This window comes from Macrobrachium rosenbergii, chromosome 21, assembly GCF_040412425.1.
Source record: "Macrobrachium rosenbergii isolate ZJJX-2024 chromosome 21, ASM4041242v1, whole genome shotgun sequence".
Taxonomy (NCBI): domain Eukaryota; kingdom Metazoa; phylum Arthropoda; class Malacostraca; order Decapoda; family Palaemonidae; genus Macrobrachium; species Macrobrachium rosenbergii.
The window spans coordinates 37,806,773-37,821,772 of record NC_089761.1 but is presented as its reverse complement, the minus strand read 5'-3'; the positions used below and the strand labels follow the sequence as shown (position 1 = coordinate 37,821,772).

The following is a 15,000-nucleotide window of genomic DNA, read 5'->3' as shown; positions in this document are numbered from 1 at the left end:
TGAGAACTTTCTCGGAGGTCGAAACTGATGTCAAAAAGATCCTTCGATTTCTCCTTTGAAGTCGGAAATCCTGTTTTCCCTGATGTAAACTTCGACTCTAAGGATGGAGCGACCTTGATTGATCCCCGGATCGTTACTGTTTTTAAATCTGTGATTTTCTTTTTTTTTTTTTACTTTTAGTTTTCTGTGAATGAAGACTATTGTGCCGGCTTTGTCTGTCCGTCCGCACTTTTTTTGTCCGCCCTCAAATCTTAAAAACTACTGAGGCTAGAGGGCTGCAAATTGGTATGTTGGTCATCCACCCTCCAGTCATCAAACGTACCAAATTACAGCCCTCTAACCTAAGTAGTTTTCATTTTATTTAAGCTTAAAGTTAGCCATAATCGTGCGTCTGGAAACGATATAGGACAGGCCACCACCGGGTCGTGGTTAAAGTTTCATGGGCCGCGGCTCATACAGATTTATACCGAGACCACCGAAAGAGAGATCTACTTTCGGTGGCCTTGATTATACTATGTACAGAAAACTTGATTGCGCCGAAGAGACTTCGACGCATTTTAATATATTTTTTTTCTTTTTTTAAAGAGATTCTTTTTGACCGATTGGGTTTACGTCTGAAATTAGGGATAATTATCACTTATTGTGGTTACATGCGTCTTCGCAGTGTTTTTTTCCCCGTATGTGTTGTGTATGTTATGTTTGCATGTGAGTTTGTGCGTTTGTTTCATCATAATTGTCATTTTCATTCTTTTTTACTTCTTTGTATAATCTTTCCTCGTTAGTTATCAAGGTATTATTATTATTATTATTATTATTATTATTATTATTATTATTATTATTATTATTATTATTATTGTTGTTATTATTATTCATAAAAAATCTCATAAAAGTATGAGTCACTAAAATGGTAATGAAATCCACAATGGTGTACATGAAAATATATTCTAAAAATATATATAAAAATATATTTACACCTACACCACAGAGGATTTCTTAACCATTATTATTATTATTATTATTATTATTATTATTATTATTATTATTATTATTATTATTATTATTATTATTATTATTATTATTAGTTTAGATGAAATAGTAATAAAATAACCATTATTTTTAGAAGCACTAGTATTAAATTCTCCCTCACTTCCTACTCGTTGCAAATGCTTGCTAAGCAACTTTACTGTTTCTTCCATTACCTCAATGACAAATCTTTTAACACTCAGCACGACGGAGCACCCCCTCCCACCCCCACCCACCCAAACACCCCTCACAACAAACCGAACGGGAAAATTGCGTTCTGATAAATCAGGCAAACATTATACACGAACAGAACGACATTTTCACGAAGCGCCAAGGGACGACACGTGAACCAGAGGAATGAAGGAATTAATATTCACTTAGACCCAGCGGTGCTGCGGCAATGTTCACCCGGAGAACAGATTCCGCTGTCGAGATTCCGAGATTCCGAATATCGCGAACAGAAAATCGTGCATAACTGCGCTCTGCGCATCTGGTACGGAGAGTAGACACTGAGCAACGGACGTTGCAGATATTCGGGGCGATTATGCTACAGCAGCGAGCGTAGCAGGTACTGCTAATTTTTTTTTTTTTTAATAATGGACGTCCCAGATATTACGAAGTATTTTGGTACAGCAGTGAATATTCCAAACATTAGTCAATATATATAATTTATATAGATACATATTTATGTATATTATATATATATATATATATATATATATAATATATATATATAAATGCATAATGAATATATGGAACATAAATAAAGACAAAATCAATAAATGTGGGCAGCATATTTATATTTATGTGTACATAAATATAGTAAATATATATATAAATGTATATATACATATATATAAATGTTGTATATATATATATGTGTGTGTATAAATAAATAAATATAAATGTATAATATATATACATATATAATCATATATAGATGCATATACATATATATAAATTTGTATATACAGTATACATACATACATACATACATACATACATACATACATACATACATACATACACATACAAATATTAATGCACTTATTTCGATACGCACGTAATAGCAGAAGATCTGTTTCAAAGGAACCAAATTCGTCTTTCAGAGCGCCGGCTATGCCCTCAGTATGTTCATTCATTCGAGATGCAATTATCACGAGCATTCGTAGCTATTTTCATACCTCAGTTGCTTTCGTCTTGCCGGAGACAAAAGCTACATTTGCAAGAGAGAGAGAGAGAGAGAGAGAGAGAGAGAGAGAGAGAGAGAGAGAATCTTATGAATATTATTTGCATAGTTTTCGAGCATAATGTGAGAAGATTGCTCATCTCGAGCAATTTAATGATAGCATTATGGCGGAGGGCTAATCGCTCATTGCTTTTTTTTTTCATTCTTTCTTTCTCTCTTCAGTCCACCTTGCTAACCACGACATTCGACTAACAACCTGGTACGATGGAGTGCCAAACAATGAGGACTCGCGTCTATGTCGTCTCTGCTTCGCCCTGGAATCGATGACAGGAGTCTACAGTCCTGAGAGAAGTGTTCTAAAACTAGAAAGGAGAGAGACAGACAGACAGGACGAAAGAAGGTGGAGAGAGAGAGAGAGAGAGAGAGAGAGAGAGAGACAGACAGACAGACAGACAGACAGACAGACAGACAGACAGACAGACAGACAGACAGACAGACAGAGAGAGAGACAGAGAGAGAGAGAGAGAGAGAGACAGACAGACAGACAGACAGACAGACAGACAGAGACAGAGAAGCAGACAGGTAAACGGAAAGAGAGAGGAAGAGACAGACTGACAGAGAGAGACAGAGACAGAGATAGAGAGACAGAGAGAAACATAAACAAGGAAGATCAGCAGTTCAAGAAAGATTACCTTATAGTTGTCTCCTCCTCCACTAATTTTACTTTTAAAATCGAAAAAGGTGATGAGATAAAACCGCATCTGAAAATAACAGTTTCATTCTCGTTCTTCAAAACGAATCTAATCTATGGAATGATGTAGTTCATTTATTCTCCTTAATTAAAAAAAATAACCTCTTAAAACGACTATACTTTCGTCTTCCACCGTTTAATTATCATAATGATCTCATGAGTTGAATGATAATGAGAATTTCTCAAGTATATCAAACAAGATTGTTCTTAAGTGTATAACTTTGCGGTTTTACTTCAAAAGGGATGTTCTTAATATGGCTATTAATTTCAGTAACTTATAATTTTAGTACTGGTTTTAATTTTCTGAAAAGAAAACTATTGTTCCAGCTTTGTTTATCCGTCAGAACTTTTTTCTGTCCGCATTTTTTCTGTCCGTCCTCAGATCTCAGAAACTACTGAGGCTAGAGGGCTGCAAATTGGTATGTTGATCATCCACCCTCCAATCATCAAACATATCAAACTGCAGCCCTCTTGCCTCAGTACTTTTTATTTGATTTAAGTTTAAATTTAGCCATAATCGTGCATCTGTCAACGATATAGGCCAGGCCACCACAGGGCCGTGGTTAGAGTTTCATGGGCCGCGGCTCATACAACATTATACCTAGACCACCGAAAGATAGATCTATTTTCGGTGGCCTTGATTATACGATGTACAGAAAACTAGATTACGCCGAAAAAACTTCAGCGCAGTTTTTACTTGTTTACATAGAGCTGGGACAAAATAATTTAACAGAAAATTGTCATATGATTCTTAATACGGTACATAAATCTACAATTTATTGTTCTGTTCCAAATAAAACATTCATAAGGAGGTCAACAATTTATTAACTGAATATTGTTTTCCGCTGATTAACAACTATCATATTTTTTTTCCTTTTTTTGTTCACAATGATTTAATTATTCCTGACCCTTATTACGTAAATGACAGGATATATGGCCTAGTTTTGAAACGGACAAAATTTATTAACCAAGAATTATAAATTTATTTTCAATGAATCATTTTTTTCATCCATTACCAGTTTAAAATCATATAATGAATCCGAGCTTCCTCGATTGCAAAATACCATGTTTGCCAATTGCGACCCAATTGCTACTACCAGCTGAGCGTGAACTCTGGCCTGGAAATGGCCGAAATATTTTTTCATATATCAGTGTCATTTCATTAACTCTTGGGCTAATCTCCAAAAAATGCAATCATGTATCGAACAATTTATTTCACGTTTAACTCATTTTTGGATAAACGGTTCAACATGATTTTAGCGCTGCGTGGTGGAGCAAATAATTTTAAAATGGTTTTGGGGGGTGGTACCGATGCGTTTGGAGCGATTGATGTAAAACATACTCTTGTTTTTCTTTTTTTTTTCTTTTTTGGTTTGTTGTTTGGCGTTCGTGGCCTTGCATTTCTCCATCTAACTTTTATTCTTATTACGGAAACCGTATGGGATTGGTTGCTGAAATCTGGTATATATATATATATATATATATATATATATATATATATATATATATATATATATATATATATATATATATATATATATATATATATATATATATATATATATATATATATATATATATATATATATATATATATATATATATATATTTATATATACTGTATATATTAGGATGGAAGATTAGATGGAAAACTAAATGTAGGTTCATCCCTTGTTAAGGGAAAAGTTTAAGGTTGATACATACATACATACATATATACATACATATATATAAAGAAAGATAGATAGATAGATAGATAGATAGATAGATAGATAGATAGATAGATAGATAGATAGATAGATAGATAGATAGATAGACTTTACAATAAAGAAGATCTCATTCTTTAACGCTGGAAAAAACCCAGTCTTCATAACGAAGCATCAACTTAACGCACTCAACAAATTAATGAATGAAACTCCATTCACCAATTACCCAGGTGAAGTTAGCCATTACTACTGAACATCACAATAAGGCGGCATTATTCTTCACCTGCTGGACCGAAGTTGGACACTCCCCCGCCCCCGAAATTTGACGCTTTGTGAAGCTAAACGTCTGTCTATTGTCATCATTTGAAAGTTCTGCCGTGAAAACCATCGTCCCGTCAACTAATTTCCATTGCGGGGCAAAGTTAGTCTCGTCACATCAGTAGATCCTTCTCGCGTGAAAATGGAATTTGCTCTCTCGTGTGTGGTGATGTGGCCCTCTCCTTAAAGGCAATTACCCATTAGGAGTATAGTTGCTTGACTGAGTTATTCCGTCTTTTTTTTCTTCGCGTGTGTTTGCGTTTTTGTTTTAGGTTGTGATGTTTGGTCTTATTAGTCTGTCGTCGTATTATATTTCTCTTTAGTATGTTTGTTAATGTTTGTGTTTGTGCGTGTATATATATGTATGTATGTATGTATTTATATATATATATATATATATATATATATATATATATATATATATATATATATATATATATGTACATAAATACATACATACATATAATATACACGCACAAACACAAACATTATAATATATGTGTGTGTGTATTTGTGTATATATATGTATACATATATATAAATATATATATATATATATATATATATATATATATATATATATATATATATATATAATATATATATATATATATATAAAATATATATATATATATAAATATATATATATATATATATATATATATATATATATATATATATATATATATATATATATGTATGTACTGTATATTGTGTGAGTGTGTTTAAAAAAGCAGGCTTACAGAATCATTTCAACTTAATACTCAACTGGATTTAGCCAGCGTAAAGATAATTTTTTTTCCTCTCGAGAAAAATCACAGGTCTTTTGTTACGAAAGAGTAAATCTTATTTCGTTTTCTAGTTTTCGAGACAGGAAGTGAAAATGCAGTTCAGAATATTCTCTAATTATTTCCATTTAATGTTCACTTGTTGTATAACTGAGCGCGAAATGTTTTACAAAATATGAGACCATGTCCCAACTTTAAAATCTTCACTGAAAATTTTATTTTAGTTGTTATAACAATAAAGTCCTCCGGTAAAGCAGTATCTACGGTTTTACTGTATATTTCCATCTGGAAGCATAAGCGTTTTTTCAAAAGCCAATATAAAGTACCTTGAGTTTCACGTTTCTCTGCCACCCTCCAAATTCAAAATGAAATGAGTTTCTAAAACGAACATTTACTACTAATATCTTAATAAGCGTAACTTGAAACGCTGAACTACAACCCAGGCAGTTTCAGTTTCTATTTCAACTTGTATTATTATTATTATTATTATTATTATTATTATTATTATTATTATTATTATTATTATTATTATTGCCTTGTTAAAAAGGAAGGCTGCATCGTGCGAATTGATCTTATATTTAGTTTTCTCAGTTTTTATTATAATTCGCTTTTCTTGCACGCTAGTATTGGTCAACAACTGGCCATGTTCATATTTTGGTGAATATAAATAGCACATTTATTTTCTACAGAAGAGCGAGGTAGTGAAATATGGTGTGGTAAATCCGTAGACTTTCCGGTATATCCTTACGTAGTTCGGTTCTTCTTTTGCGGTTTTTCTCGTCGACATGCCTCGACCAGCCCGTGGGTCATCTTCTGGACAGGTGAAACGAGTCTTGAGACACGTGATGCGGGTGGAGGTATATATCGGGGCAGCGCCCCTTATGGTCAAGGCAGTGCTGAATTTTGATTGGTCGCTTTCGTACATCGATGACCGGGTGCGCTCTTGCGTGCGAGCGCTGGAGTACTCATGGGAGAGTGTAATGGTACTGGGAGCATCGTTGCCCACAGATGGACACTCCTGACTGGTTCGCTCACCGGGGATGCTGATGGGCGTCGCCCTTCGGGCCGACGTCGGAAGGAAGAAGGTCTCCTGCGTGGTATTTATATAGAACAAGCCCACCAAAGGACCCACTAACTTGAAATTCTAGCTTCCAAAGAATATGGCATTCATTGGAAAGGATTAACAGAAGGTAATAGGAAATACAGAAAGAAATATCAGTTATGAGAAAAGAAGAAATTATTTAACAAATTAATAAATAGATAGACGAGAATATAAGTAAAATACAAGGGGAATTGTTTTAGGGTAATAATGCATCTCCGTATCATTCCCATTTCAAACTTCCCTTCCCTGAAAAATGAATTTGGGAATTTGTGATTCGACTTCAACGTTTGCCTGCTTACGAGTTGTTTATCATTTACATGCTATCAAGAACACCCTCCTTTCCGCTGCAAGAATTAAATGAAAGTATCGCAGTCGTATGGAAATGTTGTTTCCATTTACAGAATTATTTGTTTCTGGGTAAAATTTACATAATATTTTCCAACTATTTTCTGAGCCTTTTGTTCAACTAATTCGCTTTCAGAGGGTAAACGACGTTGTTCAGCTGTTGTTTCTTTCTTTTTTAACTCTTAATATTCCAGTGTTTTACAAGGATTATATAAAAAAATTATGACATGAAATTAATTTATTAATATTTTTTTCTGAAAACTGGTCTCTTTTTTCTGTATATCCCATTACTTTCTGTTGATTCTTTCGAATGAACACCATAAAATTCTTTGGAAGCTCGAATTTCAAGTCATTGGCCCCTTTGGTGGGCTTTTTCTATATGAATAAGTTTCATCTTCTGAATAATAATAATAATAATAATAATAATAATAATAATAATAATAATAATAATAATAATAATAATAATAATAATAATAATAATAATAATTATTATTATTATTATTATTATTATTATTATTATTATTAATAATAATAATAATAATAATAATAATAATAATAATAATAATAATAATAATAATAATAATAAGTTATTTAAAAATCTTATGCTTTATCATCACATTTCAGTCACTGCAACGGGCCTAGATTCCAGTTACAGAACAAAAAGGACATACATTACATATAAAATTAGGTAGTTGAATACTTCAAGGAACACAGAGTAAAAAATAGAATTCTATAATCTGGTATAATGAGTAAATACAATCGATTTATTCTCGTGTTAATAACCTCCATATTCTATTGTTTTCACTCTTTCCAGGTACAATAAAAAAAATACTGTCTAATAATTGGAAATTCGAGTTTCTATTTGATACAAGTTATATAAAAAATACACAGCAATTTATATAGACTTTCCATGACTTTATATATTTTCACCGGGAAATGTAAATATTGTCAGGACGAAAAGCTTTCTTCTGTATTCATGGGGCGGAATTGAATAAATCAGAGTCTATTCAAAGGGCCAACACGATTGTATAGACTCGCCATTTCGTTCGTACATCAAAATATAGTGACGTTAAGTTTGTTCGCTAACAGATAGAGATTTTGATATAAATATATATATATATATATATATATATATATATATATATATATATATATATATATATATGTATATGATTATACAAACAATATATATGTATATATATGTATGTGTATATATATATATATATATATATATATATATATATATATATATATATATATATATATATATATATATATATATAAATTAAATGATAATTCTTTTATCCCATTGTAAGAATAGCTTATCATTGGTTAGTTGGATAGGTAAGTTCGAAAACCAACAATAAATGCAAAAGCCAACTGAGAGAGAGAGAGAGAGAGAGAGAGAGAGAGAGAGAGAGAGAGAGAGAGAGAGAGAGAGAGAGAGAGAGAGAGAGAGAGAGAGAGAGGTTATGAACTCAATCGTTAAGTGATGACGAGAAATATGAAGAATAAACACCAATAGCTTATCATTTTGTCTCATGTTTCGACTTCATTTTTGTCCTCAAACTTTGCCTTGCTTTTTCCTTTATTATTATTATTATTATTATTATTATTATTATTATTATTATTATTATTATTATTATTATTATTATTATTATTATTATTATTATTATTCAGAAGATGAACCCTATTCACACGGAGCAAGCCCATAGAAGCCATCTTTCAAAGAATATGGCGTTCATTAGAAAGAAGTAAGAGGAGATAAAACGAAAAACATATAAAGAAATCTCACTTATTAAAAAAAGAAAAATAAATAAATTACCAAATTAATAAACAGATAAAAATATAAGTAACTTATCAAAATGAATTTTATGCATTTCCCTTCACTCGACGCCAGAGCTAAATTCCAGCATTTCATTCGTCCTGGAAAACAAGGTCCAGCTCTCACGCAGCGCGCCTAAAATCCTTTTAATGTTCACCTGACAGGTATCGAACAGGTATCCAGACGGGACTTCAAAAAAGCTTAATTTCTCTTCATCCGGGGTTTTAAAGCTACACCGCTCGCCACTCCCAGGGCAGCTCGTGAAAGAGAGTCATCCGGGTCGTTTTCTGACACCGTGGGAGGTTGTTTGTTTAAAAGGATATAGTGATCTGTAAGTGGTCACCCGTCCGGATACTGACCAGAATCCTCAACTTCACTGATCAGGTGATCTGTATGATTATGCATGTTTTACTATCTGTCATTCACTGCTGATCAATCGTTCCACAACCTCTGACATTAGATTCTCAAATTTGGTTGAAAATTTAAGAGAAACTGACTTTTCTTCCTTGCAAAGCAGGGAGGTTTGCCCCACTCCCAATTCCCTCGTTTATCCGGGCAAGGGGATGAAAATGGAACATAAATATAGAGTTAATAATCTATTGGTGCATGTAACCGAATCCTTAACTTTTTTGGTTTCACTATGGCGTATGGGATCAGAATGCATGCATGTGCTTGCAAATGAATTTATTTGTGCAATCTCGTATTCAACACTTCTTTTCCTCTCTACATAGATGCACACACACACACACACACACACACACACACACACACACATATATATATATATATATATATATATATATATATATATATATATATATATATATATATATATATATATACATATTATGTAGGTCCTTGTATCGATTCTAAATTACCGCCCACCAGTCTACCCAGCCACCTTGCAGCCTCACACCTGAAAACATTCTGAGAAGCCTAAACAGACATATATTCTTATACATATCTGTGTATATATATATATTTATATATATATATATATATATATATATATATATATATATATATATATATATATATATATATATATATATATAAAATGCTTGTGTGCCCTATGAATTTTGAAAAGGATGATATATACAATAGTAAGATATAAGATTCACCGTCATTTAAAAGAAATAAAGTTTAAAAAAAAAAATGAAGAAGAAAAACGAACGCTTCGTGACGCATTTCCAAAAATATCCGGGACCTTTTATGAATATCGGGAGTTCCTAAGATTTTTATTCGTTGCTTCTCCTCCGGTTTTTTAAAACTCCTCCTCACCCGTTTCGATTTTTGCGTTCGAAATATGCAGATATCCTTTTTTTACGTTCTTTATCCCTCATTTTTAAGATGATGACACTTTTTCGCAAGTGGCACCTTGTATGCATATACAAATATCCTAATTCTTTTTACGGTTTTTCTTTTGGAAATTCGAACGACATTCTACTTTCTCTCAAGTTTCACGTGGGATTTTTTTATTTATGTATATTTTTAGAGGAAATATAATATTTTTCAAAGTTAAATTTAAAGAAGTTCAATGAATATTTGAGGCGAATTCCCAACACGTCTGCTCCATAAACTTCTTGGTTGCTCTTTGGAGCCAGTTGACTATTACTAGCAAAGTCTTGGAAGGTTTTAAGCTGTCAATGTGAACTGTTATAGCTATGAAAGATTAAACACACACGCCCACACACAGATTTCTAAACAGAGAGAGAGAGAGAGAGAGAGAGAGAGAGAGAGAGAGAGAGAGAGAGAGAGAGAGAGAGAGAGAGAGCTTAATAATTTATCAAAAATGACCATCCATATAGAATACAGAATAGATAAATTTAATTTTTTTAAGTACCTTTCCTTTTTTCTGAAAAGAAAGGGAAAGATTTTAATAATAAAACAAAAATAAAATTCGTTTGCGTACCTTTCTTTTTTTTTTTTAAAGAAAGAGAAAGATTTTAACAACAGAATAAAAATAAAAACCCTGACAAAAATTTATAAATGTACAAGACGTTTTGAATTGGAAATAACATTTACTTATTCATTGGCAAATACTTTATATAATCACACCTTTATAATTCCTTTACTACAACCATAGCTCCCTTACTATAGCTCCTTACTATAACTCCTGTACTTAGATTTCTAACAACCAATTATGCAACGCAATCTCTAAGTGGTCATAAGAAGACATTATGAATCTCCCAACCCAAGATCTGCATTTTCAAAAGAGTCACCAAAATTGAAACCATTTCATGGAGGAAAACAATTGTCATTTTTTGGTTATAATAAGTTTCTTTTCATCATTCAGACTTGTTTCGTACTCTAAGTCAAATTAACTTTTCCATCGTGCGTGTAATCATCGCCCAGGTATAATCCAAACGCGAGCCTAGTTAAGCCTACTAGACGGTAATGAAGTGAAGAAGTATGCAGGTTTTTTATGATACATATGTATATGTGTGTGTGGTGTAAGTATATATACTTATAAACATGTATATATACATGTATGTGCGTTCGTATTTTGTGTATTCATATATACAAGGTCATTCCTATGCATATCTACCATCTGAGATATCGAAGCAATGATAATATGCTTGGATTTGTTTATATAATCATAATTAAGTATGGTATATATATATATATATATATATATATATATATATATATATATATATATATATATATATATATATATATATATATATATATATATATATATATATATAATCTGCATAAAAACATGTTTTACACCCACAGTGTGCTTATAGAGCCAATAATAACCGAGGATCTCTTTATACTACAGTAGTACTACCTAGTTTGGAGCGCCGCCACCAGGGCGGCGTTACTCTCAGCCTCAGTCACCTGGGAACTAGGGAAATTGAGTATGTGCTTAGTGTTTTGTGCAAATCTTTTCGCTCGTTATCTTCGTAATATTACTTTGCGCAGCATACAGCTACAGAAATGGATACAAGAACTCCTCAAGAACAAATTGGAATAATATTGCACAGGTAAGTAAAGTTTAACGGAGATTATTGACCCTTAATGTTATGGGTGTTAGACGTATGTCTCGATAGCCGTAGATAGATAAGCTTCCTGTGTTAACTTTTCTAATATTCTTTGCCTTTTATTGTGCCGTATGAATGCTATGGCGATATCATCTTTGAAATCAGAACGCCATTTACTTTATTTATACGTGATATAAAGCATAAAACATTAAGCTCGTTATTAAGAATGTTTAGTAGGTGCTTAGGCTTATAGGCCTATATAGGTTGCCGGTTGTGTCAACGTCTCGTAAACCGGTTGCTCTGATGCATAAGGATTCTTGCATTTTGTCAGTCACTGATAATTATTTGCAGCAGGTAGGCCTATAGGATACCGTCTATGCCATCTGTTTTATAGATTTAGATGCGTAAAGGCAGAGGTAGAGCTGTCAAAAAAAAAATGCGTTCTATCAACACAAGCCCGAAGCGTCATGCTCGGTGGGAGCATTTCAGGACGGCTTAATTAAACAAGCCGTTTAAAACAACTTCATTTATTCGATTCAGAGTAAAAATATTGACATGTTTTTTAATGTGTAACAATTCCTGGTTTTATTTCAGTTTTCGTCAAACGGTATATTTCATAGGTTGGTAAGAGCAAGAACCCGTATTTTGGTGTCCAAGGCTAGACCTATGCCCTCGAACCACGCATTTGGTAAGGTGCCGTATCATCTAAACCTTATTTTAAACACAACTTTAACTCGAATATATAAGAATAGTTCGTCTATGTTTTCGTCAAACGGTATATTTCATAGATTGGTAATAGCAAGAACCTGTAGTTTGGTATCCAAGGCTAGACCCATGCCCTCGAACTGCTCATTTGGTAAGGTGCCGTATCATCTAAACCTTATTATAATCACAACTTTAACTCAGATATATAAAAATAATTCGTCTATGGTAAACGTTATTTAATAAAACTGCCAAAGAAAAAGCCTTTAACAATGGTAACGACAATAAAGGGAATCTTGGCCGCGCAAACGCTAGACCTATGCTCATGAATCCGGCGGTCGCTTTCATTTTTTTGTCTTTCTCTTCAGAACGTACTCCAAATAAATCATAAAAGCTTTCTTCTGGTATTCCTTATTTAACGATTCTCTCTGAGTATCGTTCCAGACCATTAGAACAGGTGCGAATGAATTACCCAACCCTTTCTTGCATCGGTAGGTTTATAGACGCTGATTTGACCCGATGTAAAAACCTTCGCTAGACCAGAATAGCTAAACTTGCATGTGGGCAGTAATTGTGCACACACATACGCATGCATACATACACGCACACAGATGATATATATATATATATATATATATATATATATATATATATATATATATATATATATATATATATATATATATATATATATATATATATATATATATATATATATATATATATATATATATATATATATATATATATATATATATATATGTGTGTGTGTGTGTGTGTGTGTGTGTGTGTGTGTGTATAAATGTATAGTTATATATTATATATATAATATAGATATATAGTTATATAGACAGTGTATACTTATATATATAAATATGTATATACGGTATATACATACATACATATAATGAAAAAAATAGAGAAAATATAATTAAAAAGGATCTATCCCTCAATCAGCCTAAATGCTTCCTCACCCCGGATATGACTTTGAACTAAAAAAAAAAAAACTAAACCAAACTGAAACATGAGACCCCTAGATTTGAGAGACCGTAACTCCGCACTCCCCGCGCGGTTCCCATTAACTCCGAAGATGATTATCGGGGGCATAGAATGCCAATCTCGTATAAGGCGTGTTCGGGGGAGATACTAACCGTTTAATTTCGAGATTAATCCTCGCGCGCGAAGCGGAGACTACCACACCTAGGCGTTTGTTCATCTCATCTGGAGAGGCTGAGTGACATTACGTATTCTCGAGGATTACCCGGCCTTTAATGAGACTCGCGGGCGATTTCCGCGTCGTATACCCCTTCGTGGGTAGAGATAATTGGTTGTTTGGTTTTTATTTAAGATAAAGATAGCCTATGGGTCTTTTTTCGTCTATGTATTTATTGACTCATAAGCACATATATATATATGTATGAATGTATGTATGAATGTGTGTGTATATATATATATATATATATATATATATATATATATATATATATATATATATATATATGTATGTTTGTATATATATATATGTGTGTGTATAGTGTGATTTTGCTTATGTGTGTTTGTGTGTGTGTATATGTATATATATATATATATATATATATATATATATATATATATATATATATATATATATATATATATATATATATATATATATATGTAAAATAACAGAGTGTGATTTTTGCTTAGAGAGAGAGTGTTTGTGTGTGTGTATAGAGGATAGGCTCCTAGTAAAGGTAAACTCTTGTACAAAACGGCAGCTTCTTTATGGGAAAAATATGATAAACTTTTATGAAGGGCCAAAGGTAATGTGATATGTCAGGCATGAATATTTGCACAGTGGATGACTTGAATTCTATCATTTTTAAATCTTCATCAATTTTATCACATTATAATTATCATATTGTCTTTTATTTCTTTCAGGATCAGATACTCAGATACTCGTATTTTCAAGACATATGCCCAGCAACTGAAATGTCATCAATTGAAAAAAAGGTAACTTACTGTTTTGTTGATATATTTTTTAACATATATTCTCGCTCTTCTGCTATAATCTTGTCACATTTTGAAAATAACTATAAGTTCATTCAAACTGATATTAAAAACTTCTTAAGAGTGAACGCAGAACAATTCTAAAAATAAAACGAATAGAAATTGGAATCCAGTGGTCCCATTTGTTTCGTATGAATGAAGGGTGTCAATATAACATTAACTAAAATACTATGTATATATATATATATATATATATATATATATATATATAT

General features: G+C 32.2%; 1 protein-coding gene across 1 annotated transcript in view; it reads left to right on the top strand.

The window, feature by feature from the left end:
* The first annotated feature begins 14,670 nt into the window (after positions 1-14,670).
* LOC136849954 (probable U3 small nucleolar RNA-associated protein 11) overlaps positions 14,671-15,000 on the top strand; it is a 176,069-nt gene continuing 175,739 nt past the window's right edge. Inside the window, exon 1 of the mRNA XM_067123479.1 lies at positions 14,671-14,731. The gene's annotated coding sequence lies outside the window, so the exon portion shown is untranslated. The remainder of the gene's footprint in view (positions 14,732-15,000) is intronic.